The sequence below is a fragment of the Vulpes vulpes genome, chromosome 4 (assembly GCF_048418805.1).
Source record: "Vulpes vulpes isolate BD-2025 chromosome 4, VulVul3, whole genome shotgun sequence".
Lineage (NCBI taxonomy): Eukaryota > Metazoa > Chordata > Mammalia > Carnivora > Canidae > Vulpes > Vulpes vulpes.
This window is the reverse complement of record NC_132783.1, coordinates 87693002-87705914: the sequence shown is the minus strand read 5'-3', so window position 1 is coordinate 87705914 and position 12913 is coordinate 87693002. Positions and strand designations below refer to the sequence as shown.

Here is a 12913-nt window from a genome sequence, read left to right as displayed (position 1 = left end):
ATTTCTGAGTGGTGGCAGAAACAACTGGGAATAATACCCACCCCATCCCCAGCCCCAACTGTCCTTCCCCAGAGGCATGAAACAGGAACAAAATGGACCGGCCTTGTGGGGTTCAGCACTAGTTTGCTGCAGGACTAGCGGATCTAGAGGAGGCCTCTCGTGAAGGGCACAACACAACCTTGAAGGAAAGAAGCCTTGTGAGAACCCACCAACTCTTCCACCGCTGCCAGGGGCAGATGACGCACTGGGCCCCAGCCCTGCAGAGACTCACTCGGAGGGCAATGGAGGCGGCAGGCCATGGGGGCTTGCTTTCCTGGGCTAATTGCCAAGTCTTGGATCATGGGACCTCGTCTCCAGGGGCTCCTGGGCGGCTCAGTCGGTTAGGTGTCTGCCTTTGGCTCAGGTCATGATCCTGGGGTCCTGGAATCGAGCCCCAAGTCGGGTTCCCTGCTTAGTGGGGATCCTGCTTCTCCCTCTGCCTCTGCCTCTCCCCTACTCGGGTGCACTCTCTCTCTCTCTCTCTCACTCTCTCAAATAAATAAAAGCAGGAGGTGGGGGACCTGATCTCCAGGGTCAGCTGCCACATTTACCAGGCCCTCCTGATCCAAAGAGCTCATGAGTACAACTCCAGTACAAGCGGAGCTCCCTTACAGTGGCCTGTCTCAACTCCTTTCAAGTCAGAAGCCCCAGCCTCAGGGGCTCCTCCCTCCCTCCTCACCAGCCCCTTCCCACGACCCCCCATGTAACAACTGCATTCATTTGCTATTGGGAACCTACTCTACTTGGAACTGTTCTAGACACTGGAGATAAGAGCATGAACCAGCCATGGCCCCAACTCCTGGGCTCACAGCCCCGTGAGGGGGCCCAATGTAGAACCCACCAGTGACCTCTCGGCTGGAGAGCGCTGTGATGGGGGGCATGCAGAGCACTGCAGGAGCACAGCAGAGGGCCCGAGGGTTCCTCAGGTGGAGGTGAGGAAAGGCAGAGTGTCTTCCAGGCCATGAGGAGGGCATGGACCAGATCCTGACATGTGGAACTTAAAGTTCAGGGTGCCAACTGGTTAGTGTTTGGGCTAGGGAGCCACAGGAGGCAGGAAGTGGCCAGAGCTCGTCAAGCCTCCTAAGTGATTTTAAAGAGCCTGAATTTATCCCAAGAGCAGCACAGAGCCTTCCAAGGCAGTGACCTAATCAGATGTGTGACTGAGGAGGAGAGTTGTCTGTAGATGGGAGACGAAGGGGCCATCCAGGAGGCCAGTTCCCAAGGAGGCAGGGGCAGGAGGCACTGAAGAGACAGTGATGAAGGGGCAGGAAGGACTACATCTGTACACATCGTAGCACACGGCAATGAGTCACCACAGGGAATGGCAGGCAGCCGGGACCAAGCACCCTTGCTGATAATTACTGAGCACTTACTGTGTGCTAGCCACCGGGACAAGCACTACTGCAACATCTCACTTAATCCTACAACAATCTGGGAAACACATATTGTTCTGATCGCCACCCTACACGTGCACATACTGAGGCTCGGAGCATCTAATCCCTCGGATTTACCCTAAGTCAAAGGGCCAGCAAGTAAGAGGACCAGAATGATTCCGTTTCTGGGCAACCGGGTGGGTGTGGGTGCCATTGTCCTGAGAGGCGAGCCAGCAGAGGAACAGATCTGGAGGGGCAAAGAAGAGGTCAGTGACAGGCACGTAGTTTGAGGACCTGGAGCACATTGAGGGGGCAATATCAATCTGGGGGGCAGCGGACTATGTGGGTCTGAAACCCAAGGGTGTGAGCTATGGACACAGGAGACTTTTATGTTTAGAGACCAGAAGCCACAGGCTTGGAGAAAGAGATCCTCTGGGGCACACGTGTAGAAGAAGCACGGAGGCCAAGGACGGAGCTCTGGGAAACACCAACAGGCCGGAGGTGGGCTGAGCAGGACTGGGTAGGAAAACAGGAGTCAGAGCAGGCCACCGCCACCTTGACTGCGGAAGAAAGAACGATGACCCGGTCAAATCCCCGCATAATCACGCTAGTGACAGAGACCCTGGCAACACACTGATGATTCAGGCCAGCAGAAGAGTTCTTATCTATGGAATGCTTTTAGCACGATGTACCCTATCTGTCTAGGACTACTTATGGTAAACAAACCTGGACCCTGTGGATTTATGGGGCACGACTCCCTGGGAAATGTTGTGTAAGCCAGGTAACTATCAGAGAATAAAATGGAGATATGTCATGGCCAAATAGCTCCCTTTTTAGCAAGAGATGCCTTGCACGTATCACATAGAGACCTCTTTTGACAAATCCAAGGCAGAGCACTTCCTAATGTAGCAAGAAAGGCCCTGGGGAGCAGTATTGGTGGTTCTAGACCTCATGCTTTACCTGTGCCTCACAATTATTTGTATCCTCGCAATGATTAGTAAAGCTTAACACTAGGTAAGAGCTCTGATTCCAAGGAGCTTGGTTTGACAATCTGACCCTTTGTATTTTATCTCCAGCACAGAAACTTACTAACATTTGTCATGATCTTTCAAATTTTCTGGGACTGAGCCAGGCTTGAGAAGTGGCTACTTGATCTTGCTGATGAGTGAGTATCTAGAGACAGGAGAGGAGCAACGAAGGGCTTTGTGTGCTGGCCTAAGATTTTGTTCAAGCAGAAGCAAGAGGACAACAGGCCTGAATGTAGGGGAGTGGTACCCAGGAGCCTAACCTTAGACGGAAGCTCTGAAGAGGCTCCTGGGTGACTGTGCAGAAACCAGATGGAGAAAGCAAGCTTGGCAGCAGAGAACCCACGTAGGGGCTCATCTGGAAAAAAAAATCATGGAGCCCTGGACAGCACAGTGGCAGTGGGAATGAAGAGCAACTGGAGAATTTGAGACCCATTTAGGAGTTAAGAAAATATAGAACTTAGAAATTGCTTGGGTCTTTGGCAGCAGCAAGAAAAGGTGTGTGTGTGGTGGGGGGGAGTCAAAGCTTCTCATTTGGATAAGTGGGTGGTTAATGGTGCCAGTGACAGGGAAGGGGAACATGGGGACAGGCAAGCTGGGAGAAGATGAGAGGTTCTGCTCTGAACATTTTAAGTGTCTCTGGCACAGCTTCGTGGAGCTGTCTTGTAGGTAGATGGGTATGTGGTTCTGAAGCTCAAAAGCAAGGACTGGGGTGGAGAGAGTGGCCTCTAGGTGACAGCTGATGCCTTGAACCAGATGAGATTTCAAAAGAAATGTGAATGGTGAGGAGTGAAAAGGCCCAAGCCAAGGACCGCTGATGGTTATGGCAAGATTTCATAAAACGTGCTCGAAAACCATGTGTGTTATTAGATGCCCATGAAGACTGGTAAATGTAGATTCCTGGGGCTGCAGGAAAACCACAAATCAAAAAGTCTGGTGTGTGGGCCTGAGAATCTGATCTGCCTTTTAACAACCCCTCCCCCACTACCGATTCCTAGGTGCCCTGAAGTCTGGAAATCACAGAGGTGAGGCAAAGGAGATGGAGAAAGAGGAAGAAAATAGGATAATTCAGTGTCCCAAAAATTAAGGGAAGAGGTTTTGCAGGAGGGAGACGATGAGTGTGTCAAATGTTTCTGTAAGTGTAAGGTAAGGGATGAAAAGCGTCCCTCAGATCTGGTGACATGGAGGCCATGGGTGACTTTGTCCAGAGCACCCTGGGAAGAATATGGGAGCAGAGGCTCTCTTGAAATGGACTATGGGGTAGGTGAGAGGTGAGGATGGAGGGAGGGAGGGTGCAGACCATCCTCTCAACAGGCCCAGCTTTCAACAGAAGTGAGCAAGATTAAGACAGGAACTGAGTGGGAGGAGGGGCAGAGGAAGTGGAAGGAAAGAACTCCATTTAAAGATGAAGATAGAAACTTAACTCAATGCTGACGGGACTCTTTAGTCAAGGTGGGGGGGCATGAAGATAGAGCAAGGAGAGGTCCTTATGAAGGCAGCAAGTGGTAGCATTAGCCTTGCTCCAATAGAGCCTGGGGAAGAGGACAGGATGGCGGATGGTGTCTTTATATTTGGAAGTGTGATGGCAGGAGACTGGCATTCCCATCTGACGTGTTCTGTTTTCTCTGCAAAGCAGGACCCGAGGTCGAGTGCAGAGAGACTGAGGTGGAGGTGATAGCAGAGATTTGTTGAGGGAACAAGCAAGGGAAATGAGGTCATGCTAATGATGTCCACTGTTCCGATGGTGAATGTGCTTTGGCTCAAAATGTATCACAGAGCTGTGATGATTTTGTCCAGGTCAACAGAGCCTGGCCAGAAAAATGTCCTGCTCTCTACAGTCACCATACTTATTGCTCTTCTAAGTCACATAAAGTAATACAGCCAGCAGTGAGTAGAAGCCAAGCACTTCTCTGAGTGGCTCCTCAGAGCAGCCAGATGAGGATGACCACTCCTGACTGCAGCCTTGGACAGGGACCAGGGGAAGACTCGCCCACCTCTCTGGAGCACAGGAGTGGGGGGCTGCTGCTTCTGTGCTCAGCCCTCATTGCTCAGAAATGCTTTGGGAGACAGCTCACAACCCCCCTAGTCCTAAAAAGCCCACTCACTGCAAAGTGGGGGGGTCATCTCAGCCAAACCCTGCCATACGGAGGGTCATGATTACACATCTACGCTGAATCAGGCTCACCCAGGGAGAGCAAAGCCCAGATGAGACAAGACCCAACTCTGAGTCCAGAGGTTGAAGCTTCAGAGGAATTATAATTGCTGGCACATCTTTTTCCTTTGTGTTCAGAACTTCCAAATAAAGAGGCCATTTTTCCTTCTCGAGAGTGTCTGCTGTCTCATGTTCAGTGCCATCAAAGCCTGCAGGGGGTCTCAGGGGAATTAAAATGGGCTCTGTGCAAATTACTCAAGTGAGCCCTGAAGCCAATCAGCAGCACCCAGTGTAGAGGTTCAACAGAGGCAGGAAAGGAGGCCGACAGGCGGCCTGGTGGTGCAGTCATTGTGTCCCGGCAGTGGGTCTCCCCTTGCTTGTGCTCAGTGCCTGCTGAGGTGTTATTTAACGGGAGGGCCTGCCCCCACCCCAATCTCGTCAATCAGAATCTCTGGGGTAGGCCCACCAGTTACACCAATACCCTCCCAACCTCAAGAGCCCAGGGCCAGGGCCTGACCCCGTCCTACAAACCAGAACGCCGAGTCATCGGTACCCAGACTTAGACAGGCTCCAGGATGCTGACTCACAGCTCACAAGCTTGATGAGCAAAACCCAAATGCCAGCATATTCATCACAGACAGTCCTGCTGTGACTGGCAACACAGGAAGCCCAAGCACTAGAGCTGGGGAGCTGGGGGCATCAGGCTACCAGGCTGTGACATGTCCTCCTTCATGACAGACAGAGGCCTGGGCCAGTCATTCAGAGCCCCTGCCAGTGTGCGCCTCTGGGCCACCCGATGTCCTCTGTTCCTATTAAGGGCTGACAAGACTGCGTTCTGATGTGCTCAGACTTCATGTACATTCAGCCAGTGATTTCTGAGCTATCTTGACCTCCTCACTCTTGAAGGTGGCTTTGTGCCTTTGTTCTGCTCCATTTTATGGGTTATTGTTGTTGTTGAGTGCCCAGGGGACTAGTGATTTCCCTTCACACTCAAATCCTTGGGGGCACTTCATATTTTTAGGGTACTGCCTCATGCCCACGCACAGGCAAGGAAACTGAGGCCACTGAAATGAGGTGTCAGATCCAGGGCCATGTGGCTTCCTCCTGCAAAAGGCTGAGGTCTATGCCAAGCAAGTGGGAGTGAGGATGGAAAAGTAACAATGGGGGCTTTGTCTCCTTGCTCTCCTTCATAGGCACCCCATATTAAGGAGAGCAAGGAGGCAAAGCCTCTAGCTTGGAGAGTGGGTAGGTGGAATGATACTAAGGAGACTGGGATGGCATGAGAATGTTCGGGTGACTGGATAGTGGAGGAGAGCCATGCTACCCGTCAACCAGCCAGACAATCAACACATTTACTGAGGACCATGCTCGCTACCGCAAGAGAGGCAGGGACAGGAATGGACCAGAACACAAAAGGCCTATGCTTAACCCTGTTGTGATGAACTATTTTGTACCTGTCTGGTGAGCACTAATCTGAGCTCTTCTTTTAAGACAAGGAGGGGCTCACAGGGGCCTGGGTATAGTCTGCCTGCAGCTCAGGCATTCCTGCTAAGGGACCCACCCTGCCACTATCAAGGAAACTATCAATCAAGATGCTACATGTCAGCTCAAATTGAATTGGTTTAATCCAAAAAGAGAATGTGAGACTCCTATAGCAGAAAAAAAGACTTATAAGTAGGTCTTCTGGCTTCAGGTCCAGCTGGATCCCGGGACTGGAACCACACCCTCTGGACCAGTGTTTGCTCTCTTTTTGGCTCTCTGGTTCTTTCTCTGCTCTACCCCCTGCTGTACTCCCCTCTGTGCTATAGTCATGCTCAAGCACACTCTCCCTACTTGTGGGACTCCAAAAGCTCCAGGTTGATAGCATCACAACCTCAAATCCAGAACAAGAGTTCTCTTCACTACCCCACACAAGTGCCAACATTGAACTAACTTTGCCCATTGACCCACCTATCCCCGGGCCAATTACTGTGCCAGGGGAATGTGATGCACTGATTTGCCAGGCCTGGGTCATATCCCCACTCTGGAGACATCATACACAATCCACACGGATTCAGAGTGGGGAGAGAATGGATTCCCAGAGAAAAGGATGTTCTAGTGCCAGAAAGAGGAGATGAATATCGGGCAGACCACAGATGCCTACTACCGTGATAAGCAAAGCTCCCCGTCTGGGTCCAAGGCCAGAGCAGTGAGAACTAGAGACCTCTAGGGCCAGGGCATCCTAGGAGCATTAGCGCTGTCTCATCCTTAGGGCTAAAACTGCTCTGCTAGCACCTACAGAGTGCACCCTCCCCGCTGCCACACCAGAACAGACCCCAAAGGTTTTAGGGTGTCTTTTCGAGAAAAAAACATGGAAAGGGAGAGATGGGAGAGAACCACCTCCAGAGTTCTTGGTTTTACTAAAAATTATAGCAAGAAGGGGCTGAGTTTGCCAGAACATGGTCAGTACTAGAAGGATGCACAGGTGGGTGTCACTTGGGACACAGGAGAAAGGGGCATTGTGGGAAAGTGGGGCTGGAAGGGAGCAGGACACATTTGCAAGGGGAAGGACAGGCTCAGAGGGAAGCGAGAGGAATGAGGCTGAGGCATGGGTGTGGCCCCCTTCGGAAGGATGAAAACAGAAAGCTGTTCACCTGGACTTTTCATCACCTCTTCTCTTGGCTAGTTAGGAGCCAAGACTGACAGGTAGAAAACGTCACATCAGTACTGTGGCAGCTCAGACTGCCCTTCAGGGCACCGTGAGCCCTCCTCCAGGAAGCCTGCCCTGCATACACACTCATACACACTCTCCCTTAGCCCTGGGGATCCCCTCCCTCCCCGCAGCTCCCAAGCCTGCCCTCTCTCACCTGTTGCTTCCCTGGGCCACTTCATGTTGGAGGGTCTTGTCTCCTTGACTGCATCTTGGACCAGGTCACAACAGGCCCAGGTCGGAATCACCTAGGGCCCAGACCCCAGGCCATCCCTGCACATTCTGATTTGGAAGTCTGGGCTGGGTCCCAAGCATCCGTGTTCTCCGTAGGCTCCTTGGGGTATTCGGAAGCAGAGGCAAGTGGAAGAACCAGTCAGAGCGCGTGGACTGCTACGGGGGACCTTCTGTCCTAGGACGTGAGAGCAATCAACTGGCACAGGAGCCAGCACCCTGTGACCCAAAGGCTCCATCCAGCCCTGCTGCTGGTTTTCGGGAATAAAGCTTGATTTCATGTACATATGGGCCACCGCTGCTTTCAAGGCATCGGGGCGAAGCTGAGCAGTTGTGGCAGAAGCCACATGGCCTGGAAAGTCAAAAATAGTTCCCGGCTGGTCTTTGCCAGCCCTGCAAGCAGGGGACAACCTCTGAGGCCCACAACCAGGTCTCTTGGTTGAAGATTCAGAGCCAGAAAAACCTGCTTCTTCCTCTCTTTGCCCAGCGGTCGCGCCACCTCCCCCACGACGCCCCCCGCCCCGCGAGGCCTGCACGGTGCCCCGGGGTCTGGAGAAACCCCAACGCAGGACCCAGGGCCCGCCTTCTGCAGCCCCCGCCTCCTTCGGGGAGCGCCTCGCCCTCATTGGATGAACGCCCTCGTAGTCCAAAGTCAATCAAGACGCCCCGCCTCCTCCGCGGGCACGTGACCCGCGCTGAGCCAATCCCTGCAGCCTGGACCTCGCGCGGAGCTGGGAACCGGGCCCGGGGTTCCAGGGTCTCCCCACTGACGTCGCGGAGCCTAAAGCAATGGTCCGGGGGGTAGGGGGGGGTCCCGGCTCGCTGGTCCAGGGGCGCAGGGGCCCTGCCCTGCTCGGCCCCGCTCAGAGCTGGTTTCTGTGACGCCGTGGGCGGCCCTGACTCCTCCCCAAATATTCCTTTTATCTTGAGTTTAAACCACCTGCTTATTGTGCCCCAAGAGCCCCAATTAGCCCCAAACGCGGGAGTTGGACGAGGCCTTGGGTACGATATACCCCTTCCACAGACGGACGCTGGGCCTCCAGGGAGGACAGTGACCGGGGCAAGAGGGGCGGTGCAGCCCTCTGCCCACGGTCCTCACACCTCCCATCACAGTGTCACCTCCCCTGCATCAGCACCAGTGCGTCCATCCCGACACACTGAGATCCTTTATAGAAGTTAATAAACCTACAACAGGGAGCACTCCTCACACGGAGAGCAAGAATGACAACTCTATAGAAAGAACGATCCCCGACCAGAGCTGTGTGTGTGTGTGTGTGTGTGTGTGGTGTAATATCAGGAATTAAAAAGCGTCAAAAGATCAAGTGGGAGGAACATGAAATATGAATGGGATGAAAGACATATTTCTGTGCACGGAATAATAACTCTAATGAGTTTCCTCATCAGAGTCCCGCACCATAAAGTACAAAAGCAGGGCAAGGGACTGAGAAGGGAAACTGGGGTGCAGGGGGAGGCTTTGTGTGTGAAAGCGAGCTTAGCAGGTGGGCAAGGGAGGAAAAGACAAGAGCAGAAAGAACTGCCAGTGCAGGTCTGAGAGCCCTGACACAAGTCATTGCCCACCCCCCCAGGAGGTGCCTCCTGGGCACAGGGACAGCAGGACCCTCTGGCCCCAGGGCACCTGGCAGGCCCCAGCAGGCAACCCCCATCCCTCCCCAATCCCCTCACCCCCCTACTCCCCCAACAACGGCAGTGAAGTTGCCACTGAGCTGGCAAAGAGCCTCTGCTGACTCTGGTCACCCAGATGGGGAGCCCGTGTTGCTGATTCTTAGACGCTATGGAGTCTCCCCAAGGGCCAGGAGTACCTACATATGCAGGGACACGGCCTCTGTGAGCTGCAAAGGCAGACAGACCCATGGCCACCAACTCTAGGACTGCCACCTCCTAGGAGAGGCTCGGAGCAGGGGACCCATGACTACACCACAGCTTCCTCACTGCTAAGATCAGGACGCTCCATCCTCCTGAGCATTACTGGAGGGTTGAATGAGATGACGCACAAAAGCCTCCTAGCCCAGTCTCGAAGGGGGTGTCCGAGACCCATCAGTCCCCCTCAACCCCGTCAGACACACAGGAAGCCATCCAGGCAATAGTCGCTACCAACGCTATTCGGACCCCATCACCGCATGAGATGTTCACAGGGCCCTGGGATACAGGAGAAGCCCAGGCTGCGCTTCACACGGGACAGAGAGGCAGCTGTAGCACAAGAGCAGAGACAAAGGACAGCTGTCTCTGTCCGTCGTCCCCCCGAACCAGTGGTGAGGCGGAGACCCAGGGCCAGCCCAGGGCACCCAGGTTGCCATAACCCAAACAGGTGCATTTCCATGACAACCCTCTGCTTCCACTGTCACTGTCATCTTCCTCCTACACACGGAAGCCCTCCAAATGCCCAAGCAGTGGGGATCCCTGGGTGGCTCAGCAGTTTAGCGCCGCCTTTGGCCTAGGTCGTGACCTCAGGACCCCAGGATCGAGTCCCACGTCAGGCTCCCTGCATGGAGCCTGCTTCTCCCTCTGCCTGTGTCTCTGCCTCTCTCTCTCTCTCTCTCTCTCTCTCTCTCTCTCATGAATAGGTGAAATCTTTTTTTGAAAAAAAAAAAAAAAGGCCCAAGCAGAGCACCCATTAGCCTCAGCAGCCAGCCCTCCCAAGGTGCACCACGGAAAGACCTGTGGCACTTCAGGCCTGGCTGAGCCCTGTGGAGACAAGCACGTGGCCACAAGGGGCAGAGCCAGAAGTTTCTGCATTGCCAGGCCAACCTGCAGGGAAACTAGTTACTGACAATATGAGTAACAAAATGTAAATAGCGCTTACTGTGAATCAAGAACGCCACATCTATGAGCTCATTTAATCCTCATGATAACCAGAGGAGACAGATATCACCATTATCTCTGTTTTGCAGAAAAAGAAACCCCAGGTGAACAGAGAGGGTAAGGAACTTGTCCAAAGTCACAGCGAGGGGGGCGGGGGGGGGGGGGCGGATTCAAAGCCCAGGTGTCTGGTTCTAAAGTCAGTGTCCCTAAGCCTGGAGGACTGCCTGGTATTGAATAAGCTGTCAGAGGAGGGGGCTGGGATCGAGGGAAGCTGGGCAATGCAGCTCGGTCAGTCCCACCTGGAAAGAGAGCAGAGGGTGGAGTCAGAGAAGGACTTTGTTTGCCATCCCAGATGCCATTCAGGCAGGGACTGGGGCTTCAGAAGACGACAGAGCCCTAGAACTTTTGTGACATCGTGGGGTAGTTATTGGCCTCTAACTGTGCTCCCATCATGACCAGCCACAAAGCAGGTACACCAGGAAAGCCGTGGCCTGTCCAGGAAGGAAGCTGTGGGACTGATGGCCACCTGCCCTGCGTGTGGCCATGGGGGGAACACAATGGATGTCCATACCCATGGAAGCCAAAACAGGTTGGGCTGAGCTGCGAGTCTAGCCTCAGACCTGGGGTGGGAGATCCAGGCTAAATCAGGATACTGGCTGTACTTAAATAATTCAGTTGTGTCATTAATTGTTTAATGTCACCCAGTTGGCTTCAAGTGGGCAGACGTGTGTCTGTCCTGCTTGGCTTATGACCCCAGGTTTTGGCTTAGAGAATGGTGCATAGGAGGTGCTCAGTAAACATTTAGGGAATGAATGGGCAAAGAGAAGAAGTGGGTGTTTCTCAGCCTCCAGGGGCAGAGCTCTCGGAGGATTTGCAAGAACAGAGACCCCATTGCCTTCTCTGTTGTGAGCCACAGGGGGCGGTGATCCCTGCTGACTTGGACACACAGAATCAGGGCAGACTGGGGAGAGGAGGGGATGGCAGTGGCCAGGGGGAGCGGGAGGCCGACTGAGACCGGACACTGGAATGAGGACTGAAATGGCCCTAGATGTGGGCTCAGGACCAGACTGGGCAGCAGAAATCCCCAAGCAGTTTCCCGACAAGGGGCCTCTGACAGATGGCCTTGCAACAGAGACCCTCTCTTGTCTGCGCTTTGAAGGCTGCCCTGTGAAACGTGGCCTCGCACCCAGGAGGCCCATGGATCAAGATGGTCTCGTCAGATCTACTCGGGGGGATTAGCCGGTGACATGACCGTGACACAATGGCCTCCTTATTATTACACACACCCTCTCCCTGTCTACGCTTCCAAACCCTGATTTGTTTATTCCTGAAAACTGTTTCCACCAAGACACCAAGCTAGGCTACAAGAGATAGCACTGACTCAGCCATTTCCCCATCCTCGGCATAAAAGGGTCTAAAAAGAATAATTTAAGCTTCTCTGGAGTGAGATCATTTAATGAATCTTCTCGATGCTAAGAGGTTTTATATGCCTTTTTAAAAACCCTTCCCCAAGCACAGGGCTATGATATTACCTTGGAGAGCGGAGAGATGAAGTGATCCACGTATGTGCAGCACACGGGGAGGAAGGAGGTGGTTTCCTTGGCAACAGCATCCATGTTCTGGCTTCCCTTGGCTAAATTGGAATATATTGAAATCTCTGCTTTGGGCACCTCTCTTGCGAAGGGAAACGAGTGGTTTTCTGTTCAGGCACTCGCAGGAACCCCGGACCTGCAGCTGGGGAGCAATGTTCTGTGAGTCTGACACATCTGACAGGGGGCAAGGCAGTTAGCAAGCTGGCAGACGTCCTCAGCCTTCGTTTGCAGAACCAAACCATCCCTTCCCGAGCCAAAGGAAAATGAAAGCAAACACAAGAGGCTTGACTGGCCCAGCAGATAGGACTTCATCTCATGCGATCTTTGTACATTCGCTGTTCTACAGCTTTTCCAAATATGCCCAGATCAGTGGCTCAGACTCCAAAAGTCAACACACGATGTGCTTAAAATGAAGAACGGCTCTAAGAAAAAGACCTACCAAAAAAAAAAAAAAATGTCCACAGCTGATCCACTCAGCTGCGGAGCCAAAACTCGGTGCCTGGCACGCAGTAGGATGCCAGCCTCACATTCATGGACTTGAACCTGGAGTTAGGACAGACCTGGATTGTAGCCCTGGCTTTGCAGTTAACATGCCGCATGACTTAATACAAGTTCCAAAGCCCTGCGGACTCCGTTTCCTTATCTGTACCATGAGCATAAGCATCGCTTCCTATAGGATTGCTGCGGAGATGAAATAAGGTGCTCTCTAGAATGCCTGGTGCAGAGGAGGCATTCGGTTATGCCTTCTCACCACCAAGAAACAAGTAGCATCCTGTTTCTTTAGGATAGTTAAAATATACCAAAAAGAGCAGTGTCTGAGGGCCAGAAGCAACTTCACCAAAGAAACTCATTTCTTTCCTTGTTTTATATCTCTGTTCCTGGGATGCTTCTGCAGAGCTGAGTTGGCCCAGCTGGGGAGGGTCTGGATAGGGAGAACAGAAAAGTTGACTCAGGGATGACCAGAGAACCAGCCACAAACCTAAGAGGAAGTA

The 12913-nt window shown here is 53.0% G+C and overlaps 1 long non-coding RNA gene across 2 annotated transcripts in view; it reads right to left on the bottom strand.

Annotated features, from left to right (window-relative positions):
* LOC112928397 (uncharacterized) overlaps positions 1-12415 on the bottom strand; it is a 54126-nt gene extending 41711 nt beyond the window's left edge. Inside the window, exon 1 of one of the 2 annotated variants that reach the window (XR_012001130.1) lies at positions 11862-12415. This is a non-coding gene — a long non-coding RNA (uncharacterized lncRNA). The remainder of the gene's footprint in view (positions 1-11861) is intronic. The other variant, XR_003236730.2, reaches the window with a different exon arrangement.
* Between the last annotated feature and the right edge of the window lie 498 nt (positions 12416-12913).